This window comes from Triturus cristatus, chromosome 9 (genome assembly GCF_964204655.1).
Source record: "Triturus cristatus chromosome 9, aTriCri1.1, whole genome shotgun sequence".
NCBI classification, from domain to species: Eukaryota; Metazoa; Chordata; class Amphibia; order Caudata; family Salamandridae; genus Triturus; species Triturus cristatus.
In genome coordinates this window covers 357732916-357747050 of record NC_140592.1, presented here as the reverse complement: position 1 = coordinate 357747050, position 14135 = coordinate 357732916, and the positions used below count along the sequence as shown (strand labels likewise).

At 45.4% G+C, this 14135-nt stretch overlaps 1 pseudogene; it reads right to left on the bottom strand.

Annotated features, from left to right (window-relative positions):
- Positions 1 to 9161: 9161 nt before the first annotated feature.
- On the bottom strand, positions 9162 to 9273 carry LOC146797927 (5S ribosomal RNA; annotated as a pseudogene).
- Between the last annotated feature and the right edge of the window lie 4862 nt (positions 9274 to 14135).

The window sequence follows — 14135 nt, the reverse complement described above, 5'->3', positions numbered from 1 at the left end:
GTTGCAACTCAAAATTGTTGCTCTACCTGGAGGGTCTTTTAGAGTTTTATGTACCTTTGGTAGAAAGTACATTGTTGGCATTACTGGGCTGTCATTTTTTAGGAATGATGCCTCCTCCTCGTTTAGAAGTCCTTCATGATGCCACTTATTGACTTTGAATTCTAGTTCCAAAGTCAGATCGTTTATTGGATTTGAGGTTCGTTTTACGTAGCTTTTACTTTCATTGAGTTGTCTCATTGCTTCCCGAATAGAGTACTTTTTGTTCTGTAGCACCACATTTCCTCCTTTGTCCGTAGAAAAAAGAGAGGATGGTCTCACAGTACCATGAGCAAGACCCACTTGGGTTGAAACATGTTGGTGGTGATTGTAATGAAACTTACACGTATGGAAATAAATTCAGATTGAGGCAATCTACTTTTTTGATTCTTTGGTGATTCATATGTTCAAGAGACAGTCCTCCCTCGACACCGATATATATCCTTGTGGCAGTTGACACTCCATAGGAAATGCATTTTTTGTGTTGCAAATAACTTTGGCACTGTATGACATTCTCCCCAAAACTTTCCTAAAAAGGTGCTACTTTTTCAATAGTTTGTTCATGAAACTTTCAGGGTGATTCCTCAAGTGAGGGCTAAGAAAAAAGGAGGGTCCCAAAACTCAAAAACCCTATGCATATTCCATAGACTTATTTAGGCAAGGCTACAGCAAAAACCTGTTGAAAGGAATGACAGATAATTTGGCAGGAAGCTAGATTTTGGTCGGCACATTGTGAATTTTTGATTTGGTGTAAATCCATTCAGTAGTTTTCGAGAAATTAATTTAAAAAAATATTTGTATATCTGGGCAGTTGAATCTGCTAGAGGCTTGCAAGAGTCTTGTGGGAGCGCCAGTTTAAAAATGAAACATTCTTATTGGTTCACAGAACTTTTTTTCCCTTGGGTCATCTCACTCCCACTGGAGTCAGACTCCTGCGGGAGCGAGAGCTCTGATTGGCTGATATCAACATGAGAAAAAAAACTCTGGCAGTCATTACTGGACTTCAGGAGTGGGACTTAGTCCCCTGTCCTGAACTTGTAGAAAATAAATAATATATGTTGCACAGTAGGGATACCCTGCCCCTGAAGGCTCAATGGCAACACAACGAGGGACCTCCCCGGCCACATTTTTCTTTTAATGGCTGCTCTGACTTCATTGTTTACTTAAGGGGAGAGGGTGCGTGACCTCCCCCTCCCGAGCTGTTTTTGGTCCTGGGGACCCATTCCCTGGGGCCCAATCTAATAATAATGGGGAGGGGAGCATTCAACACTCCTTACAAAGCTGTTTCGCCCTGTGGACTTTATCCCCGTGGCCGAAGTTCCTTATTATGGTGAGCTCCCACTCCCTGAGTTATATTCGGGACCCTTTCGGCAAGCCTGTGCACACACTACACAATTCAATACTTCTTTCGATATAATGTATAATTTTTGTAGAAATCAAGAACACGTATCATATCAATAATATCAGAGAACAGTGTGGTTGTGATTGTACTATCGTTTTTAATCCTCAATGGTTGCCCAGCCAACACGTATTTCTTCTGGCGAAGTACCCCACAACTTCTTCAGGGCTGAAAAGATGTACAATAGGACATAATGTATCCTTCACAACAACAAGATGATATGTACATACCATATTTCAACACAAAATGAGAACCCTAAGTGAAAACATGCACTTGCCTAAAAGTGCACGCATGCTTCAATGAAGCATAACATAGTATTTATTCTTAACACACTAAGCCTGTGGGGTCCAAAAATAATAGTACAATACCCTTTTAACATGTGATATTCTATGAATGTCAATAATCGGTGGGAATAAAGACTGCAAAATTATTGAGCCGGTAGTCTAGCGACAAAAAAGGAGAGAAGCAGAGATCTGGAAGAGAGAGAGATTTATCTCCCTATTGTGACACATATGTATCTGTGGTATGCACATATCATCTCGTTGTTGTGAAGGATACATTATGTCATGGGGTACTTCCCCAGAGGAAACACGTGTTGGCTGGGCAACCTTTCAGGATTAAAGAAGATATTACAATCAAGACCACACTGTTCTCTAATATTATTGATTGGTCCTCCTCCCGGTGCCTTTAACAGGCCCTGTTGACCCTATCCCCTAGGACATCTAATCAAAATATAAGGGAGGGGGTCCCCTTCCCTGAGCCTTTATTGGTCCCAGCACCAGCTCACTAGCTGTGAGCCAGGGCGCCAACCTCAGGATACAGTAGTTTCCTTCAAATCACCCGCCAAAGGGAAGCAACCACAAAGTCTGCTTCCAGCAGGTGAGAGCTTCAAAAATGGTCCAACTACAAGAAAGTGTGTCTGAGTGCACTTGGTCTGCTGTGGGGTGTCTGTGCTTTGTGTTGTGAGGAATTTGTTGCGTGTTTGTGAGTTGGCTGAGCTACGCTGTAGTCTTACGGGCAGAGAAGAATTTCACTGAGTTTTTATACAACTCCGCGGAAGTGAAGCTCTACGATCTCCGCCCACCCCTAGTTACCAGGGACCAAAAAAGGATTCTGGGAAGGGGGCCACACAGCCCTCCTCCTTTTTTAAAAAATAAACAGCCCCGGGGATGGGGTCCCAGAGGCCTTAGAACGAATGGAGAGGGGGCCGTGGAGGCCCCCTCCCCTTTGTTATTACATATGGCCCTGGGGGCAGAGGTTCCCAGGCCTATTAAGGGTCAGGTAGGGGGGTTTCATGCCCATTCTGTGCCTGTTTAGTTGTGTTTGGCCCTGGGAGATAGGGTCTCCAGGGCCAATTAAGGGTCTGGGAGGGGGCTGCATGCCCCCTCCCCTTAAAAAATATGTTTTGCCCCAGTGTATAGGGTCCACGGGGTCTGAAGGCCAACCCTACACTACACACACACCAAAGGCTGTGCATGGTGTAGGGTTAGAAGCCTGCTGGGGGGCCTCACAGCAAGAAAAACCCTGTGCCTAATACCTTGCCGTGCTTGGCCAAAGGTTGTGTGTGGTGTGAGGTTGGCTGCCTCTGGGTAGGCTGATCTGCGGCCAATCCTTGTTGCCAATCCCCTGCTATGCACAGCTAAAGGCCTTGAACGGCATGGGGTTGGCTGCCTGTGGATGTTTTGCCGCAGGGCCTTGCGGCATGTTGGCTTTACGTATGGTAATAGAAGATTACTTTACGTTAAAAAAACTTGAAATTCACTGAAAAAAACAAAGGTTAAAGTAATGTTATAGTTAAGTGTGATAAAAAGATCTGTTTTTGTTTTTAAAAACACCTTGGAAATTCACTGAACAAAACAAAGGTTAAACTAACGTTATATTTAGATGAATATGTCAGTGACAAGTATAGCATAGCATGTTCTATGAAATCATTTATGACATCACTCATTCATCTCAAATAAAATCATTGATTACATCACTGATTACATAATTGATGACATCATCTAATTAGTGTGTTAGTTTGTTTTATAGTTTATATAGTGGTGGGTAACTACTGTATTACTTTTCTACCTAATTTTGTACAGCATGTGTCCAGCTATTGACAGTAAGTGTTTATAAAATGCAAGTGCTCCTAATGCATCATAGGTGTGTAGAGGAATTGAACACTTTATACGTCTTTGTATTGAAGTGTAACTCAGTGTGGAACTTGTGTCCTGGATGTTCCACACGCTTTTTTTCGTTCTGAAGAAAATGTTTCTAACAGGGCAAATATTTTACAGAGTAGATACTAAGTATTGTAAGCAGCCTTGAGTTAATAGACAGAAGTGTCTCAGAGTGACAATTTCTACATAACATTAAAGAGTGTGTACAGCAGGTACTTATCTATGTACATATACTTCTTTTTCTTCAGAAGATGGGCTCACTGTAATGTTTTCACCACAGTATGAACGCTGCAGATAGTATGATCTTTAGCACATTTAGACCTTGGTTAATTTAAGTGAATTGGACAAGTTTTGCATTGAGTGTTCTCTGTTCTTAGTAGATACTTTGTAATACTCTGTGGTATATTTCTGCAAACTGTGTGGTACAGAGTAAACTGTTTCCGAAGAGTAAGGAGTATTAACAGCACCCACATTTCTACTCATGTCCACTTCATTTCTCACGGTAGGTTCAGTGACTGTGAGGGTTTTGATACAGATAAAAGCTGTCTGTAGTAAGACGTTAATTTTGGAACAGACATTGAGTATCTTAGGGAACTTGGCTTTGGCTTTCTCTGAACAGTTGTGTATATATTGAACACCAGGTGCAATGAGAGTTTCCCAGATATCTGTGGTTGATTGTTAATGTGAACTAGGCTACTCGTGAAGTGTATGGTATACGGACAATGTGGCACATAACCCATGCTTTCTACACCTAAGAGAGTTGTTTCTGTGATGGCATTAATGATGCTTCATATTATTCTGAGCTATGTTCTACTTACCTTCAGGCCACTAATACTATGCTAATTTATAAAGTAATGTGTACAAAAGAAGATTGAATGATGTCATCAGTGATGTCACCAATGTTTTTGCAGAGTGGTGGAGAAAGGGGAAGATGCCTCTGACCAACTCTCCGCACTCCTGCTGTTTGCAACTTACTGGAGGTAACAGGAGGGTGTTTTGGCACTCAAAGACCCTCAGCTTCCAAGAGGCCTTCATCCCCCAACCAGTAATGCACAAGGATGCACATTTGCAGAGTGGTGGAAAAAGAGGGTGGGGCCTCTGACCAGCTCTCAGCAATCCCCCTGTGTGGGACTTACTGACGGTAACAGGAGGAGCTCTTGGCCCCGGGGACCCTACCCTCGGGGGTCCGGTCTTTTATTTTATTTATTCATTATCATGAAGGGGGTCTACGCAGCCCCCCTCCCCCGGATGATTTCAGCCCCTATTTCTCCATTTCCTGGGGGCCCGGGCTTTTATTTTATTTATCCTACATTGAGATGGGGGGGCGCGCGTCTACCCTCCCCAGGCCGGTTTTGGCCCGGGGACCCCATCCTCCAAGGCCCAGTCTTTTTCAAATGGAGGAGGGGGCGTGCACCCCCCTCCCTCCACAGGCCAATTTCGGCCATGGGGACCCCTTCTCTCATGGGCTGGCCATGTATTCTGGGTGTCCCCGGGACACCCAGTCTCCGCTGAGACCACTAAAAGGAGCATGAATTCCACCGCAGTCCGGACCGGCTCCCGCCTCCTGAGGTAGCCGGCATTACTTTCAGACACAGGGAGCTGCTAAAGATGCAGCTCCCTGTATCTGAAACCAATTTGTCAGTTTCCCTGTTCGCGTGATGGTGGGCAGATAAACAGACGAATGCTCTGCTTCCAGCAAGCGAGAGCATTTTCTCAGCTCAAGCCGAGTCCCAAGATGACTGCCAACACATCCTGGTTTGAAGTGTTCGGGAGGGGTCGCGGATCCTCAGTGTACCTATATATACAAATGAAAATGTATTTTAATAACTCCACAACTACTGAATGGATTTATACCAAATGATAGAAAGGCACTTCCCTGGACCAACATCTACCTTTCTGCCAAATTTGGTTTAATTCCGTTGAGCAGTTTGGGCTGTTGCTGTGTCTAAAGCTCCTATAGAAATTAATCGATGGAAATGCATGTTTTTTTCACCTCCCCCCTCCTTTTTCATGACCACCGCTTGAGGGATCACAACAAAACTTTACATGCGCAACAATAATCACCAGCACACTTTGTTTGGAAAATTTTGTGAAGATTCGTCAAACGGTGCCAAAGACATAGGCAAGTCAAAAAATGCTTTCCTTATGGAAACATGGTCCTAACTGAAACTACCTACTGACGACCAGTAGGAAAAACAAATACATATATATATACTTTTGACATTTTGAACACCATAAGTATCAACCAACGAGGTACCTAGTTCCCTTTCCCTGCTTTGTTTCTGTCTTTGTGGAAGGGAAGGAATGAGGCATACAGACTGGCTGGAGCCTGCTCCTAGCTGTGTGCAGCAGCAGAAACGTTCCTGATGCCACATATCTCTTTGCAGCTTTTCATGCATTTTTGTTTTTTTACATGTCTACTTTGCAGTTTACAAAGCACTGAAGTTTAAAAGTGTGGTGCAGTAAACCCTCTGACAAGTTTGCACACCCCTGCCTAATAAAATAATTCAGACTTTACAGTTATGTATCCTCCCTTTCTATGCACATGGTCAATAAAAACAGTTAAAAATTGAGTTATGGTTTTGCTAAACGTGCAAAACCAATGAAACTCACCAGTTATGCTAACCAATGGACACATAACTCACGTTGCCCGTCATGCTCCAAACCCTTTCACAACTGGGCCTGGGTCTTTCTCCCATCTCTTTTGAGGCCATCCAAGTTTGTTCTGAGATATTGCTTTTTTGCCCTTATAGCCTCTGGCTGTCTTCCCTGTAGAGGTAATACTCCCAGCATTCACATCTCCCCTTAATGGAAGAAGCAGCAACATGCTTGAAGTGCTAATATTGAGTTGCCTGCTTGTTTTGTAGTGTGTATTTGGTTTGCGATGTGTAAATGGTAATTAGTGTCTACCAAGTAATAAAAGAAGCTTTATTCAGGAAACAAACATGCCCAGGATAGACAACACTACACTGCATTACAGAGCTCTGTTTAGCCACTCATCTAATAAAAAAAGACTTCAACAGGAGTTAAGGGTACAACAGGGGTACAATATGAACCTTAAAACACATCTTGAAGGCACTGAAATACATTAGGAAAGGTGCTTTTGAAAGAAATCATAGTGTTATGATACAAAATGGTTGCAAATTGAGCATTCAGCCTCATCTGTTAGAGTGATTGTGAGTGTTGAGGATATCTGTGCTGTTCATGTGTGCATGCAGCAGCTACCATTCCTTCTGACAACACGCTTGTCCCTCAAGCCTGAGAGTAGCCTATGTCCTGGGTTGAATCACGGCCAAAAATTGGCATGGGCATCCACAAACAACTGCCCCACCTTTGCAGATCACAACTTTTCATGAAACATTGCTTGGATAGTATCAGGGAGTAAATCTGGGGAGACTTTCGTGAAAAATTAAACTTCTCAAATGTTCTAGGACCGTTAGCATTCTCCACTTGCTGGAAACACTATTTATTCTCTGCAGCTCTCTCACACATCTTCCAATGAATCTGTCCCTGAAATAGTTGCACACTCTTCGATCTTCTAAGCCCTTACTCATCCTCCGAGTCTCTGAATCCTCTCTCTGCAATCAGGTCCTAAACCCCTGGTCAGTCCTATGATCCTTGCTTGGCCCTGACTAACGTGACCCCAGAAGCTCATGCGGATCCTCTTGCCAGTAGGCTTCTGTTCACACTTAAGAGTCCATAGTTGCTGCTCATCCTAAGGCCTTCAGACTCTTGCTCACCATCAGTTGGTCTCTAGCCTACCCACTTATTAAAGGACCCTGAAGCTCATTTCCACTCTCCGGTCCTCTGAGACTCCTGCTCAGGCTCAGATCCTTAAGGTTCCAGCTCACTCTCAAGTGCCTTTGGATTCCAGCTCATCATCTGGTCACCTGATTTCCCTGTTTGCTGTCAGACCCTGGAGCTCTTGTTCACTCTTACTTGGAAGCTCCAGGGCATCCTCCTTTAACCATGAGATTCTGCATAACTTATATATCCATATAGCTTCCTTGATGTTTTGCTCAACCTAAGGGTAGTGTCACCACCAGATGACTGAAGCTCCTGCTCTCTCTCAATCCTCACAGGGGACATTGAGGGTGAACATTTGCTTCAGAGGTATAGCGGAGTTTAGGTAACTGAGCCTCAAGCTCACTCTCAGGGTCCTGAGGTTTATGCTTACACCAAGTTGCCCGAAATCCTGCTCACTCCAAGGTCTTCAAGGCTTCTGCTTGTCCCAATGGCTCTGGCCCACCAGGGGGTGGTAAGGTTCCTGCTCAGTGTCATTTACTTGTGGCTCCTGGCCACGCTCAAGTGCCCAGAGGTTCCTACTCAAGGACATTTATCATTGAAGATCCGGTCCACCTTAGACCCCTGGAACACATGGCATCCCCAGGTTGCTGAATCTTCTGCTCAATTTCACATACCAGAGGATCTTGTTTACCTTCAGATCACTGACTTTCCTGGTCACTCTAAGGTCTCTTGATATCTCTGCCCACCCTTCATAAGTCAGAAAACTCACTGCTAAACTTCAGGCTTCAGTGGCTGTACAAATCCAAATCTTTCATGGACTTTTTTGGTTGCCACACAGAAGTCTCTATGTGTGTGATGTCTTAGGTGGTATAACAAAGCTTTGTACTAGGGGACTTTTATACTGTGGGAAGACAAATGATATGAATCTGCTTGACTTGCTGAAGGACTTCACTTCAACTATATGCTTTCCTTTCATTTTCCACAGGTTATCTGTGCCTTTGCTGCCTCTTTCATTCCCCCATGCGTATCAACAGCCTTTCACTCCTCCTGCTAGCGTTTATCCCTCTCTCTCCCCTTTCTTTACTCTCTTATTTTGCATGTACTCTCACGTTCTCACCAACCACATGTCAGGTTCGGAACTCTTTCTTCTAACCTTTAGGAGTGAAGATGTTTATCGGTTCCGTGTCTTGATAGTTCTGGTCTGTCTGAGGTAGGGGCTACCCTTTCTGGTAGCCACAGTGCTGCTGACAATTCAACGTCAGGGCAGACAGTGCCTTCCCGAAGGAGTCTCCAAGATGAAAAAAAACAGAAGGCAAAAACTCTGATTGAAGCAGTGACTCCAGAATCCAGGTGACAGGACACACCAAGGAGGATAGTCAGCAAGGCGACAACAGACCTGGGAAGAAGAGGAGAATTGCAGAAGAAGGAACCCACAGGAACGAAGTACCAAACTGTAGCAAAGTGTCACCAACAGAAGCGAATAGATATCAACAGGAGAAAACAGACACCAACAGAAGTGAAGAGACACCAACAGGAGCAAAGAGGGTTGCAACACAAGAAAAATGAGAATTCCACCCACTTCTATACACAAGGACAGCAAGGAAGTGACGCAACAGGAAAAGGAGAACCACCATCTTGGTTTAGGAAGAAAAAGGAAAAAGGTTAGAAAACCTCCATCTTGGAATGGTGAAGGAAAAACAGTACTCAAGGCATTCAGGGAAGCAGACAGAAGAATTTTGGAAGGCATGAACACGAAAAAATAGCCTCTAACCATGACTGCAGGCAACTCATTTTAAGGTCCCTCTAAGATTCAAAAAAGTCTACAGCACCTGGTATTCCCAGGCAGTTTCCCATCCAGGTACTAACCAGGCCCGACCCTGCTTAACTTCAGGCGAGATCAGGTGCTTTTAGGGTGGTGTGGCCGCAGGCAGGCCACTGCCTACACTGGCGGCGTGCCCCAAGAGAAAAGAGAAGTACTGAAGGGCGCATCTTTGTGCCCCGAAAAGAAACGGTGGGGCACCGCACTGAGTTGCAGCATACCCAGTGTCCAGAAATAGGCGCCGTAGACTGAGTTACGGCCCACAGTGGTGAGGCAGGAGGTGCGCGAGTCGTGACCCTGTCCACCGCGTAACACCACATCTAATAGATTTTCAACGTTTCTGTAAGTATGTCCATATATCATACCAACTTTTCATTCTGTCTCCCTCCCTCTGTCTTTCTCCCATTCTACAAACCCCTCCTTCATCATACTCTATCCCATTATTCCATCTCTTTCGTTATCGATCCCTCTTTTCCTCTCTCTCTCTCTCTCTCTCTCTCTCTCTCTCTCCGTAGTTACCCTGATTTTCCCCATTTCAATTGCCCCTGCGCTATTTCCCTCCCTCTCTCTTAGTCTACAATGCACCCCTCTATCTCACTCCTGTCTCCCACATACATAATAATAAACCAATATTTGTAAAGCGCGAACAAATCACCCCTAAGGGTCTCAAGGCGCTGGGGCTGTCAGGGAGATTAAGCGAGTTATTGCCCAGAGTCACATGGTGCTGGGCTGAGCTGCAGCCAGTGCCGGGGATCGAACCGTGAGCCCTGTGCTCCGGAGTCAGCTGCCCTGGCGGCTGCACCACACACTCTATACTTTGTTCTATTTCTACCTCCCATGTCCTTATTCCCCACTCTCTCAATTCCTCTTGCCTCTTTGAGATTTCTTTCTCCTGTCTTGAAAAGTCTCCCTTTCTTCAGTTATGTCTTCTCGTGCCAGTCACCCTCATTTCCCTCTAGCCCTTGAACTTATTTGTGTCCTACACCTAAGGTTATATTTCATTGTGTCAAAATTACTGAGTTGCTGCTGTCAATAACTACCTGCTTTATCAAACCTTGTCCTTTGCAGAAGACCACTCTCTGTAGACATTAAATAGATTCATGTCCCTGTGAGTGCTTTCAGTTCTGCATGCTTCTAAAGGTTAGGAAAGTGAAAAGACCTTGTTCTAGCTTTGGTAGACATTAGACCAAAAGAATGTTTATTGCTGAGTGGTAAAGGAAAATCCACCTATTTCTGGAGGAGTTGTTAGATACTGTGGAAACTCCACATGTGGCATTTCTTTTACCATACTATCCTTTTATTGAAGTGATAGTGCCATATTAGCCCTTTCTTGGGTTCTACTCCTGATTTGGCACTTCTTCAAGGTATCGCCAACCTCTAAATCAAGCTGTAGGCTGCTCAAAGTCAGAACTAAGAAGTGTGGGTGAGGACTTGATTCATCCTTTCCTTATTATTACTGACCAGGAAACTTCTAACATCCTTTTCTGCATCCATTCTTCGCTTTGTCATTCACTATTCTTTTTCTCCCTTTTCCATCGCCCTTCTCCACTTTTGTTTCCTACCCTATCTTTACCAATCTCTTGCTCTGACCTTCTCTCCACTTAGTCTGTTCTCACTTCATCTTACACTTGGCTGTTTCCCTCTCTCATTTCCCCCCTCTCACTCTCTCATTGTGCTTATCTATAATTATTTGCCTCCCTTCTCGCCTCTTTTCCTCTCTTCTCTCGTCAATCATTTCTCCCTCTTTCCTATCCCCCTCTCCGTTTGTCTCTACTCCCCACTCCGTCTCTTATTTCCTTTTGGCTCTGTCTCTTTTTTATCTCTCCTCTGCTCTTACCTCTCCCTTTGTCTTAAAATGGAGGGTGAATTACATTTTTCACTCCAACATTGTCAAAATCGAATGTTCATTTTTACCATTTCTAGTCATATTGTTCTTTAGATGTAGTTATTTCAGTCCGAAGTGTTTTTTCGGAAGTTCCTTCTCTCTTAGCTGTTGTATATAGCACTCTCCCCATTGCACAAATGGATGGAATTTCATTAGAATGAAATTTCCAATTTCAATCTGGTCTGTCACTGCGCAGTTTGTAACCAAGAATATTGGCACTAGCCCCTTTCCCCAAACCTCCCCACCCCCGCCCCGTAGCTTTCTACCCGATCGTTGTGGCCTGCTGCGAGAGACTGAAGCTCACGTCAGGCGGGTGCAGCTCTGAAAACCAAGTAAGGGGGCGCGCTTTAGCTTACACGAGGGACGCCTGCGCACGACCTCGACCCCATACCTCTCACACTTATCATTTCTCTTTCTGCAGAGTTTGACTGAGGAGCGCACTCCTCCCGAACCCCGATCAGCGATCAAGCTCAGCCATTGTGTAAATATCGTTTTCCACCCTAGCGCTGCCTACAGGAGCGACGCCGCTCCACTTGTTTCTTTAAAACTACCCTGATTGAAAGAGCCACGCGCTCCGCACTACGGCTTTCGCCAGCTTTCTCATATGTGTGTTCACGCACCACTGGGTTTTCCACCGTGGCTAGGCTCCACAATTGTATGATGCCTCTCTGCATTTCACGGTGTACAAATACTTCTTCATGACAACCCTCAGTTGCCGGTAGTCTAGCATGAATAATATGCACAGCCTTAGATCAGACATATTTTCCATCTGCTGCTGCACCTTCTCAGCATGCGATATGCTCACTGTATGTCCTGATTGCATCCACAGGTACGATCACTTGACAGATACGTTTGGATAATCGCAGCACCTAAGATAGCATTTTATAATTGCTGAAACACTTTATTTGTTATATATGTATACATGTTGTGTGCTGTCTCCTTCTCTCCCACAGGTCTTTTTCGCTTCGGTGTCCGCAAGTACGTAGACACCCGTTCCACACACCTTAGCGAGTGTGTAGGTATAAACATTTTTTTCATTTTTTCACTTCTCACGTGGCACTACTCACTTTGCCACTCACCACTTTAACTGGTCCTGAAGAAAACCCCACATAGATTTCCTTGCGGGCTGAAACATGTAGACCCACCACACATACAACTATAAGATAATTATTACTTTCTTAGTTGCATCACGTATAAAGTTTTAACCATATCCTGAGCCGCCAGTAATAAAATTAGAACGGCAAGGATTCTCAGAGGTATTTTTAATCCACACCACATCACACTTTTGCACCACACCAGCTCCGCTGTAACCAGGCGTCGTAGCACAACCGGGGGGCATTCGGCCACCCGGTTGGGACCCCAATGATGAAGCATGACACCAACCAGGTTGGTGTGTGAGGGGTCTTTTAACTAACCCAGTGGGTTCCCAAACACTGCACCGCAGTGATCGTACCACACATACTTGGGTTTGTCCACCATTGATTAAACATGGGAGGAGATGCACCATGCTGTGCCTCCTCAGCCGGCCCATTGACATTCTGCCCATGACAATGGACCGGCCTCACTCTGTGGCTTGTTGAGAGTCACACTCGAGCTGTAGCAACCTTTCAGGTTTTGCCCCAGCAAAGAAAGTCGGCACAGGTATGTGGGCCTGCTTTTCCACTTCTGAATGGCCTTGGGTGGGCCAGGGCCTTCCTTGGCTGGGCCTGGCCCACCCTCTAGAACCGGGCCTGACTGTTTTTTTACGGGTCTTCTTGGGAGAGGGCGAGAAAGTAGCCGTCCCCGGGCTCCGTTTTGGCTCCTCGTTTAACAGACCTACAGAGCACTGATCCCGACCTTCGCCAAGTTTGCAGCCGCCTAGACTCGCTGTTATATTACATCTTTGAACAAATATTTCACCTGTATTGGTATCAATGCATACAGGCGCGTTAATATATCACTGGTGCAGCTGGTGCAGCGGCTCCAGTCCCTAGGGTTTGTAGGGCCCACAGCAAGCTGATTATGGGCAGCTTACTAAACCAATTCCAAGCTCGGAGAAAGCATTTGAAGGCCTCTGGAGAGTATTATTAAATACAACATAAATGGCATTTTAGTCTCCAGAACCTACTCGTCGATGTCTCCCGTGGAGACGGCAGGGGTGGGGGGAGGGGGCTGGGGGGGAATCCGTGGGTGAGTTTGAGTGTAGTGGAAACATGCCTGCATCTCTTCTTGCCTGACACTGGAATCAGCTGCCACCAGCAGCGGCGTGCGCAGTTGACGTCACGGCGCATTACCTTGACAATGAGGCGAGCCCGGGGGTGCAGCCTGCGCACAGTGGGATTCGAGGAACTGTGGGTGTGCCGCGAGGAGCTGACATGCACCGCTCCAGGAACTGGCGACGGGGGAGCGGCAGGGGCTGCGGCGCTGGCTTTCGAAGACAATCCGCCTCATTCCTGCCTTCTGCAAACACAACCTTTTCTCGTGCCGTTACCACAGCAGCAGATTGCTGCTGAGTACAACGCTCAGTTCACCACAGGGATGGAAAAGACTAACGTCCAGTTTCCAAGGGTCATTCAATATGCAGTATGTGATTACGTTATGCAAATATAACAAGCCCTAAGGAGTGGATTAGTGCATCCGCGTGGTGCGATTTATATATTTAATCATTTGGATTTATTAAAGCTATGGAGGGCAAGAAGCGTATTAAGATTCAAGGGTAAAGGGACATTTTTAGCAGAATGTCACGATCTCGCGGACGTCAATTAGGAAAACGATGGTAGCAGATGTTATCGCCGACTTGCCACTTTGTTACTAGGCTGACTATATTTTGAGAAGCAAAAACCGGGACAGGCCGGACATAAAAATAGGACTAACGCATTTAGGGGCATATTATCAAGCACGGCGTTAAAATGATCGCCGCTTTAGCGGCAGAAAACTGCCGCTAAAGCGGCGATAATGGGCTTGATAATATGCCGCAGAGAATTCCAATAGAAGCCCATGTTGACACCAGAACATGGAGTCCTATGGGAATTCTGGAGGGCATATTATCAAGCCCATTATCGCCGCAATTTTAACGCCGTTTCTTGATAATATGCCCCTCAGTTTCAT